Source organism: Pseudorca crassidens, unplaced genomic scaffold (assembly GCF_039906515.1).
Source record: "Pseudorca crassidens isolate mPseCra1 unplaced genomic scaffold, mPseCra1.hap1 Scaffold_146, whole genome shotgun sequence".
Taxonomy (NCBI): Eukaryota; Metazoa; Chordata; class Mammalia; order Artiodactyla; family Delphinidae; genus Pseudorca; species Pseudorca crassidens.
In genome coordinates, this window is record NW_027136073.1 from 195,283 (window position 1) to 206,685 (window position 11,403).

An 11,403-nucleotide genomic window follows, 5' to 3' on the forward strand; every position below is an offset into this window, starting at 1 on the left:
AATTCCAAACTGTTAATTTATCCCTCCTCCCACCTTTCCCCTTTGGTAATAATAAATTATAAGATTTTATACTTCTCAGAAATGGGGGAGCTGAAAGAGAGGTATCATTTTCAATGGAAAAGCATTTAAAACAGGATTGAAGGTTTAACCAAGATTATTAGATGTACATCCTTGGAAAGAAATCACTTCGTTTCTCTAATATTGACCTGACAAATAAGACAAACCTTTTCACTGAACTTGCTTATAAAAAGTGATGGAAATATCAAATGGAAGTGTTAAAAACATCTTATTTTACCCGAGCCTTATACACTGTTCTATGTTAACTACAGTTTGGCTCACACATCTGTTCATTGAGGTTACAATAGTCTCAATTTCTGTTACTGATCCTCCAGAGTGGACCCCAACAAGTGTCCCCCTGCCCAGTGTCATTGGGGCCAACAGATCGAGACTGAGTTTGGTTCACAAGCAAAGGAAACTTTATATTTTGATCAGAGAATGGAGAGGTGAGAGCATGCACTACCCCGTGGGCTGTGGGCTGGGCTGCTGTGTAGAGATCCTGTCAGAGTCAGTGGGAGGGAGGGAGGGGGCGGAGCTCTCGAGGGCCGGGTTGGCTGTAGCTCAGGCTCTATATCGTGGAGTCTGCACTGGGCCCCAGGAGCTGAGGTGTCGACCCAGCCATTCTGCACTAGGAAATCTGGTCTGAAGTGCCGGGTGTGGAACCTCTGCATGCGGGACCCTAGGAGCACGTGAAATTAGACAAAGCACAAAGGATAAAAAAGGTTAGACTTGACTTTATTGCCCAGATTCTATTTTTATCTCCCAGGGATTTTTAATGGGCTTTGCTGGGGACAAACCCCTCCTCTGCTTTTTGTCCCGTTCCTCATTCTTGGAGTGCTGAGGGTGCAGACCCTTCTTCTGTAACTGCTGAGTGCTGAGTTGGGAGCCCTCATACCCTGGGGCGAGGGTCAGAGCTTCTCCCCAGCAGCCTCCCGGTGACGTTGATTGTCCCCAGGACCCCTGCCTCCCTGCTCGTCCACCTGAGCACCAGCATTGGAAGTGTTATAGATTCTAATGACCTTTAAGGGTCCAGGAAAGAGATGTGCAGAGACGCTGTGGGGGCCGGTTTCACCCCGCCCCACATTTGTTTGGCCACCTTAGGCTGACCGTTTCTGCCAGCCTAGATGCTCTGACCAGTAGTCTGCGCTTTCTTCAATTAGGCCCCTGAATTAACGTACAAACAGCACCAGGTGTCAGAGCCCTGCCCGCTCAACTCCCAGACAGTCCAGGGTCAGTGGTGATCAAGGACCATGATGGCCACTGAGTCAACAGCCTTTTGAAGTAAACAGGAGTCCAGCCGGTCTTATTGGCCACCATCATCACGGTGTCTGTAGGCTTTTCTATGGTGACAGTGTGGTATACTGTTCCCCCGCCAAGATTATTAGCTCCCCTCTGGGTGCAGTAAGTCCTGCAAGCAGTAGTCTACTCTTTTGGGACACACTCTTGTTGTTTTATGAGAGAAACTCCAGGTCAAGTGATGTTCACACGAGTCGTCATGGTGCCCTGTTGCCCCCGGTTATCTCTCTGGATGTTGGAGTTGGAGGGCCTCCTCACTCGAGGTCGGTGTGCCCACGGAGCGAACCCTGCAACTTCAGGGCATGGTTGGTGGTTAGGATCACCACGTGGGGTCCTTTTCCCTTAGGAGGGAGGTGGCCTTTGGGGCTGCTGATTTCCAGGTTTTTAGATACTGCCAGTATCTTGGCCAGATGTGGCAGTGGGCCAAGCCCCTTAGTGACCGTAGTTTATCCTACCTGGATGGCATTCTTGCATTGTTCCATTTCAAGTGGTCCCAGTTTTTGCACTAATTCTCCAATGGCGATTCACCTTTCACCGGGAATGTAAAGGTCAAAGGGTTTAGCTAAATTAGGGAGTTCCAGGGCAAGGGTCTGAATTGACTGCTCTTTCCATTCTTGAAAGGCCACTTCTGGATTCTATTCAAAAGGATCATCATCTTTTCCTTTCAGTGTTTCATATAGAGGCCCAGCTAGTAGACTGTAGTTAGGGATCCAGAAGCAGCAAACCCTGGCCTCCCCAGGAACCCCTAAGCTGTCTTCTAGTTTTAGAAAGGGGTAAGGCTGAAAATGGTTTCTTCCCTTTCCTGGGATGGGCTTCTCCGACCTTCTGTGAGAACGAAGCCCAGGCAGGTCACTGCAGTCTGTGATATTTGAGCTTTTTCTTGGACAACTTCTATCCTTTATTGGCTTGGTAGTTCAGAGGCCTCCTTAGTAGGGCTAGCGATCAGAATGTCGCCTGCATATTGAAGGAGGGTTTCCTTTTCCAGAGGTAGAACTTTTAGGTCTTTAGCTAAGCTTTCCCCAAAGATGGTGTGGGAATTTTTGCACCCTTGGGGCCGAACGGCCCGGAAGTATTGTTTTAGTTGTATGTTGAGTCCTGCCACTCACAAGCCAAAATTTCTTGTGACTCTGGGACTAATGGAATACAAAAGAAGGCATCATTGAAGACTAATACAGAATACCATGTCCTGGTGGTTGGTAGAATGACCAGCAGGGTGTAGGAATTAGGAGCAACTGGAGGTATATCCTCGGTGGCTTCACTGACTGTCCTGACATCCTTTACCAGGTCCCCAGCAGCCCATGGGACTCTCGTGGTCAGACCAATCCCAGAATATGGAGCTCACCTGGGCAGGTACCCCACCCCCACCCCAGCCCACGGGGCTCTCGTGGTCAGGCCCCTCCCAGGATACAGAGCTACCCTTGCAGATACTGTGGCAGGGCTGGGCACACAGGAACCGTGCACATAGCCCTCATTGCAGAGCACCCCCAGCTCACCTGTCGCTCAGAGCTGACACAGAGCACCTCAGAGCAGGACTTGAACTAACAAACAGCAGCTGTGACAGGTCTGTGACCCTGGGCATCACTCCGTGCGGCCTCCCTCCACCTGGTCTTCCAGAGACTTCCACTGCACCCGGGGCACCAGGCCTCTGTCTCCAACCACCACCCACCCCTCCTCTCCCTGACTCCTGGGTTCCTCTCATTAGGAGAGGGTTCTCTTGAAGTTGTCTCCCACTCATGGGCCAGATAAAATGATTAGAAAACAAGCCAAAGCTGCAGCCCCTTGTCTATCCTGACTCTCGGGAGCCCACACCTGTTCCTTGGACCTAGCCGCTTCAGCAAGTTCCATTTTCTGCAACTGTGAGCCCCTGAGGGGTGATGATTGGCTGACCTGGGCAGACTTACCGTGCCGGCCAGCCCTCCCCAGGTGTGCCTGGGTTGAGATCAATATAAATACCACTCCAGGCAGCAAGAGCCCCTGCAGCCGTGCCTGACGCCATTTTCTCTGCCCTGTCAGCAGTCTCGGGGCTGGGCTGGTGGGAGGGAGGGAGAGGCCACGGCTTTGTGGGTGGCCCAGTGTGAGTGGGGCTCTGCTGGACTTTCTGCAGCAGTTGCCAGGCTGCCACCTGCTAAAGAAGAGGATGTGTCACCCATACCTGCTGCTGGAATTTCTCCCTGGGCAGAGGTGAGGAAGGAAAAAAGCAGTGGGGGCAGGGACAGGACGGGTATCTCAGGCAGGGAAATGGAAATCTTCCAGAAGAGCACCCAGGGCCAGGACCATCCTGGCTGGCCTGCAGGCACCAAGTCGGCCGGCATGCTGTCACTCGTGTGGCTCCATGGCCCTTCCTCTAGGCTTTCAAGTCCTTGTATATATTCAGGTGTTTTACCTGGGACGGGTGGGAATAGTTCAGCAGCAACTGGCCTGGGGCTCAGCTCACGTTTACTCACAGATGCCCTGGCACGGTGCCCCAGCTTTGCAATGAGGACGCTTGTTGCGTGGGGGCTGCTGGCTGAATGGGAGACGATTCCCCACCACTGACCAACTTCAGAATTGTTTACAACTGGAGCAAGTGCCCTGATACGGTTTTCTTCTGTGTAACTGGTGGGTTCTGTGTTTTTTTTCTCTTTTTCGTTTTTGGTTCAAGGTAGATTTTATTCCTCTTTTTTGTATTTACAGATATAAGCATGGAAATAAATTATTCATATAAATACATGTATGTGCAGGGAATAATTGTTTTTTCTGTTTTATTTTTTAAATTTTATTTCTTTTTAATTTTGAATTTTATTTTATATTTTTATACAGCAGGTTCTTATTGGTTATCTATTTTATACATATAAATGTATACATGCCAATCCCAGTCTCTCAACTCCTCCCACCACCACCCCCCCAACAGCTTTCCCCCCTTGTTGTCCATACGTTTGTTGTCTACATCTGTTGCTCTATTTATGCCTTGCAAAATGGTTAATCTGTACAGTTTTTCTAGGTTCCACATATATGCATGAATATACAAGATTTGTTTTTCTCTTTCTGACTTACTTCACTCTGTATGACAGTCTCTGGATCCATCGACGTCTCTACAAATGACCCAATTTCATTCCTTTTCATGGCTTAGTAATATTCCATTTTATATATGTACCACGGCTTTATGCATTCGTCTGTCTGTGGGCATTTAGGTTGCTTCCATTACCTCGATATTGTAAATAGTGATGCAATGAACATTGCGGTGAATGTCTCTTTTTGATTTATGGATTTGTCTGGGTATATGTCCAGTACTGGGATTGCTGTATCATATGGGAATTCTATTGTTAGTTTCTTAAGAAATTCCATATTGTTCTCCATAATGACTGTATCAATTTATATTCCCAACAATAGTGGAAGAGGGTTCCTTTTCTCCACACCCTTTCCAGCATTTTTTGTTTGTAGATTTTCTATGATGCCTATTCTACCAGGTGTGAGGTGATACCTCATTGCTGAATCCATTACGTTGAGCAAGGGGTAGGTCTTGTCTATTCCATATTTGGCTTATGGAACAGTATCTGTGCTAATTTCAAACTCTGCTTTTATGCAGCACCCCAACTCACCTTTCCCCTTAAGCAAGCATAAGATGGTTTTCTAAATTTGAGTCCCTGTTCTATTTTGTAATTCAGTTTCTGTGTAGCCAAGTTTACATTCCGTGTATTAGTGATATCTCATGCTGTTTCATTTTCTGTGTGACTTATTTCAGTTAGAATCATCATACCTGAATCCACTCATTATGCTGCTATGGGCCTGATGACATAGATTTCATTGCTGAGTGATATTGCATTGTACGTAAGTACCACAACTTCTTTATCCATTTTTCACTTTCTGCAATATTGAACTTGTACCGTAAACGAGGTTCTTGTAAACAGAGCCGTCCCAAACTTTGGGGTGGCTGTGTCTTTTTGATTTTAATTTCCCTAAGCTATAGGACCATAAGTGGAAGTGCCATAGGCTCTGTTGCTTTGTTTTTTAGATGTTTCAGGAAACACCATACACTTCTCCCAAGTGGCTGTTGGCAATTTACATCCTACCCATCAGCATAACAAGGCTCTCAGTTCTCCATGGCCTGTCCTGCCTTTCTGGATTTTACACTTTTTTCAGATGGCCCTTTTGACCGGGGGGAAGTGAGACTTCATTGTAGTGCAGGTTTCTTTGCAAGCTTGCTTGGTTGGACAAAAAGGGCGTATTCGTTTTTTCCTGAATATATTCAGGAAAAAACACATACGCACTTTTTGGCCAAGTGCATCATTGTGGACGTTCTGCCTATTTTCCTAACTTTAAATGCAATTCCAGTCTACCTCCTGAAATCGGTTTCCTGCAATTCTGCCCCGCTTTCAAGTCCTCTTGGCAGCCTTACTTCAGTATATTTTTGGACGATAGCTGTCATTTATAACTCTGCAGGTTTGTGAATTACAGATCCCCTGAGCTCCTTTCTTCAACTCGCTTTCTTGTGAGCTGGCCGCAACACCGCAGGATTGCTTCAGGCCCTAATCTGGTTCCATCACGGCATGCTGAGCCTTTGGTTAATTCCTGTTCCTGGTGGGAAATGAGAGTTAAATTGCCCATCAAGACACCTCCAGATAGTCCCTCATTTCTTCTCCCTATTCCTGTTCATCTTCCACAGAAATTGCAAACTGGGCCAAACAGTAGGTTAAAGGCACTGACTCTCCAAGTCGGGAGAGGGTTAGTAAAGCGTCTGGAATGTTGCTCCCGAGTACCAGGGGACGAAAACTGAGACGTATTTGAACACGTCTCCCAATCACACGGTTCATCATACTCTAGGTTCCACATGCATGTTTTAGCTGAAGGAAGAATACCTTAAACCTGGAGAGTTGAGACCCGTGGAATGGGTACCATGCAATATGACTTCAAAGGGTCTTAATTTGCTCACCGAACCTCTCCAATGTTACCACTGCTGCGTTTATGCCCCGGTACACATGCCTGATTCTCTTTCAGAGAGATAGCCATCCATAGGTTTTAAGATACTTACTAGTCAGGTACATTCTTAGGCGTTTAATATGGGGTGTTGAGTCCATTACGTTGAGCAAGGAGTAGCTCTTGTCTATTCCATATTTGGCTTAAGGAACTTTATCTGTGCTCATTTCAATCTCTGGATTTATGTAGCACCCCAACTCACCTTTCCCCTTAAGCAAGCATAAGTTGGTTTTCTAAATTTGAGACCCTGTTCTGTTTTGTAATTCAGTTCCTGTGTAACCGAGTTTACATTCCGTGTATTAGTGATATCTTATGATGTTTATTTTTCTGTGTGACTTATTTCAGTTAGAATCATCATACCTGAATCCACTCATTATGAAGCTACGGGCCTGATTACATAGATTTCATTGCTGAGTGATATTGCATTGTACGTATGTACCACAACTTCTTTATCCATTTTTCACTTTCTGCGATATTGAACTTGTACCGTAAATGAGATTCTTGTAAACAGAGCTGTCCCAAACATTGGGGTGGCTGTGTCTTTTCGATTTTAATTTCCCTAAGCTATAGGACCATAAGTGGAAGTGCCCTAGGCTCTGTTGCTTTGTTTTTTAGATGTTTCAGGAAACACCATACACTTCTCCCTAGTGACTGTTGGCAATTTACATCCCGCCCATCAGCATAACAAGGCTCCCAGTTCTCCATGGCCTGTCCTGCCTTTCTGGATTTTACACTTTTTTCAGATGGCCCTTTTGACCGGGGGGAAGTGAGACTTCATTGTAGTGCAGATTTCCTTTGCAAGCTTGCTTGGTTGGCCAAAAAGGGCGTATGCGTTTTTTCCTGAATATATTCAGGAAAAAACGCATACGCCCTTTTTGGCCAAGTGCATCATTGTGGACGTTCTGCCTCTTTTCCTATGCTTTCAATGCAATTCCAGTCTACCTCCTGAAATCGGTTTCCTGCAATTCTGCCCCGCTTTCAAGTCCTCTTGGCAGCCTTACTTCAGTATATTTTTGGACGATAGCTTTCATTTATAACTCTGCAGGTTTGTGAATTACAGTGCCCCTGAGCTCCTTCCTTTAACTCGCTTTTTTGTGAGCTGGCCGCAACACCGCAGGATTGCTTCAGGCCCTAATCTGGTTCCGGCACGGCACTCTGAGCCTTTGGTTAATTCCTCTTCCTGGTGGGAAATGAGAGTTAAATTTGCCCGTTCAGACACCTCCAGCTAGTCTCTCATTGGTTCTCCCTATTCCTGTTCATCTTCCGCAGAAATTGCAAACTGGGCCAAACAGGAGGTTAAAGGCGCTGACTCTCCAAGTGGGGAGAGTGTTAGTAAAGGGTCTGGAATGTTGCACCCGAGTACCAGGCGACAAAAACTGTGACATATTTGAACACTTCTCCCGATCACACGGTTGATCATACTCTGGGTTCCACATGCATGTTTTAGCTGAAGGAAGAATACCTTAAACCTGGAGAGTTGAGACCTGTGGAATGGGTACTATGCAATTTGACTTCAAAGGGTCTTCATTTGCTCACCGAACCTCTCCAATCCTATCACTGCTGCGTTTATGCCCCTGTACATACGCTTGATTCTCTTTTGGAGACACAGCAATCCATAGGTTTTAAGATACTTACTAGTCAGGTACATTCGTAGGCGTTTAATATGGGGTGTTGAGTCCATTTCGTTGAGCAAGGAGTAGCTCTTGTCTATTCCATATTTGGCTTAAGGAACTTTATCTGTGCTCATTTCGATCTCTGGTTTTATGCAGCACCCCAAGTCACCTTTCCCCTTAAGCAAGCATAAGTTGGTTTTCTAAATTTGAGACCCTGTTCTGTTTTGTAATTCAGTTCCTGTGTAGCCAAGTATACATTTCCGTGTATTAGTGATATCTTATGATGTTTCTTTTTCTGTGTGACTTATTTCAGTTAGAATCATCATACCTGAATCCACTCATTATGCTGCTACGGTCCTGATGACATAGATTTCATTGCTGAGTGATATTGCATTGTACGTAAGTACCACAACTTCTTTATCCATTTTTCACTTTCTGCGATATTGAACTTGTACCGTAAACGAGATTCTTGTAAACAGAGCCGTCCCGATTTTGGGGTGGCTGTGTCTTTTTTATTTTAATTTCCCTAAGCTATAGGACCATAAGTGGAAGTGCCCTAGGCTCTGTTGCTTTGTTTTTTAGATGTTTCAGGAAACACCATACACTTCTCCCAAGTGGCTGTTGGCAATTTACATCCTACCCATCAGCATAACAAGGCGCCCAGTTCTCCATGGCCTGTCCTGCCTTTCTGGATTTTACACTTTTTTCAGATGGCCCTTTTGAGCGGGGGGAAGTGAGACTTCATTGTAGTGCAGATTTCCTTTGCAAGCTTGGTTGTCCAAAAAGGGCGTATGCGTTTTTTCCTGAATATATTCAGGAAAAAATGCATATGCCCATTTTGGCCAAGTGCATCATTGTCTACGTTCTGCCTCTTTTCCTATGCTTTCAATGCAATTCCAGTCTACCTCCTGAAATCGGTTTCCTGCAATTCTGCCCCGCTTTCAAGTCCTCTTGGCAGCCTTACTTCAGTATATTTTTGGACAATAGCTGTCATTTATAACTCTGCAGGTTTGTGAATTACAGTGCCCCTGAGCTCCTTTCTTCAACTCGCTTTCTTGTGAGCTGGCCGCAACACCTCAGGATGGCTTCAGGCCCTAATCTGGTTCCGGCACGGCACGCTGAGCCTTTGGTTAATTCCTCTTCCTGGTGGGAAATGAGAGTTAAATTTTCCCGTCCAGACACCTCCAGCTAGTCTCTCATTGGTTCTCGCTATTCCTGTTCATCTTCCGCAGGAATTACAAACTGGGCCAAACAGGAGGTTAAAGGGACTGACTCTCCAAGTCGGGAGAGTGTTAGTAAAGCGTCTGGAATGTTGCACCCGAGTACCAGGGTACGAAAACTGAGACATATTTGAACACGTCTCCCGTTCACACGGTTGATCATACTCTGGGTTCCACATGCATGATTTAGCTGAAGGAAGAATAACTTAAACTTGGAGAGTTGAGACCCGTGGAATGGGTACCATGCAATATGACTTCAAAGGGTCTTCATTTGCTCACCGAATCTCTCCAATCCTATCACTGCTGCGTTTATGCCCCTGTACGCACGCTTGATTCTCTTGCAGAGAGATAGGAATCCATATGTGTTAAGATACTTACTAGTCAGGTACATTCTTAGGCGTTTAATATGGGGTGTTGAGTCCATTTCATTGAGCAAGGAGTAGCTCTTTTCTATTCCATATTTGGCTTAAGGAACTTTATCTGTGCTAATTTCAATCTCTGGTTTTATGCAGCACCCCAACTCACCTTTCCCCTTAAGCAAGCATAAGTTGGTTTTCTAAATTTGAGACCCTCTTCTGTTTTGTAATTCAGTTCCTGTGTAGCCAAGTTTACATTCCATGTATTAGTGATATCTTATGATGTTTCTTTTTCTGTGTGACTTATTTCAGTTAGAATCATCATACCTGAATCCACTCATTATGCTCCTACGGGCCTGATGACATAGATTTCATTGCTGAGTGATATTGCATTAAACGTAAGTACCACAACTTCCTTATCCATTTTTCACTTTCTGCGATATTGAACTTGTACCGTAAACGAGGTTCATGTAAACAGAGCCGTCCTAACCTTTGAGGTTACTGTGTCTTTTTGATTTTAATTTCCCTAAGCTATAGGACCATAAGTGGAAGTGCCCTAGGCTCTGTTGCTTTGTTTTTTTTGATGTTTCAGGAAACACCATACACTTCTCCCGAGTGTCTGTTGGCAATTTACATCCCGCCCATCAGCATAACAAGGCTCCCAGTTCTCCATGGCCTGTCCTGCCTTTCTGGATTTTACACTTTTTTCAGATGGCCCTTTTGACCGGGGGGAAGTGAGACTTCATTGTAGTGCAGATTTCCTTTGCAAGCTTGCTTGGTTGGCCAAAAAGGGCGTATGCGTTTTTTCCTGAATATATTCAGGAAAAAACGCATACGCCCTTTTTGGCCAAGTGCATCATTGTGGACGTTCTGCCTCTTTTCCTATGCTTTCAATGCAATTCCAGTCTACCTCCTGAAATCGGTTTCCTGCAATTCTGCCCCGCTTTCAAGTCCTCTTGGCAGCCTTACTTCAGTATATTTTTGGACGATAGCTGTCATTTATAACTCTGCAGGTTTGTGAATTACAGTGCCCCTGAGCTCCTTTCTTCAACTCGCTTTCTTTTGAGCTGGCCGCAGCACCGCAGGATGGCTTCAGGCCCTAATCTGTTTCCGGCACGGCACGCTGAGCATTTGGTTATTTCCTCTTCCTGGTGGGAAATGAGAGTTAAATTTGCCCGTCCAGACACCTCCAGCTAGTCTCTCATTGGTTCTCCCTATTCCTGTTCATCTTCCGCAGAAATTGCAAACTTGGCCAAACAGGAGGTTAAAGGCGCTGACTCTCCAAGTGGGGAGAGTGTTAGAAAAGCGTCTGGAATGTTGCACCCGAGTACCAGGGGAGGAAAACTGAGACATATTTGAACACGTCTCCCGTTCACATGGTTGATCATACCCTGGGTTCCACATGCATGTTTTAGCTGAAGGAAGAATACCTTAAACCTGGAGAGTTGAGACCCGTGGAATGGGTACCATGCAATATGACTTCAAAGGGTCTTCATTTGCTCACCGAACCTCTCCAATCCTATCACTGCTGCGTTTATGCCCCTGTACACACGCTTGATTCTCTTTTGGAGACATAGCAATCCATAGGTTTTAAGATACTTACTAGTCAGGTACATTCTTAGGCGTTTAATATGGGGTGTTGAGTCCATTTCGTTGAGCAATGAGTAGCTCTTGTCTATTCCATATTTGGCTTAAGGAACTTTATCTGTGCTCATTTCAATCTCTGGTTTTATGCAGCACCCCAACTCACCTTTCCCCTTAAGCAAGCATAAGTTGGTTTTCTAAATTTGAGACCCTGTTCTGTTCTGTAATTCAGTTCCTGTGTAGCCAAGTTTACATTCCGTGTATTACTGATATCTTATGATGTTTCTTTTTCTGTGTGACTTATTTCAGTTAGAATCATCGTAC

General features: G+C 45.4%; 1 long non-coding RNA gene across 1 annotated transcript in view; it reads left to right on the forward strand.

Moving 5' to 3' along the window:
- The window catches only part of LOC137218069 (uncharacterized), a 177,066-nt gene that overhangs the window by 31,785 nt on the left and 133,878 nt on the right, over window positions 1-11,403 (forward strand). The window contains exon 2 of the long non-coding RNA XR_010940432.1: window positions 5,075-5,160. This is a non-coding gene — a long non-coding RNA (uncharacterized lncRNA). The remainder of the gene's footprint in view (window positions 1-5,074; window positions 5,161-11,403) is intronic.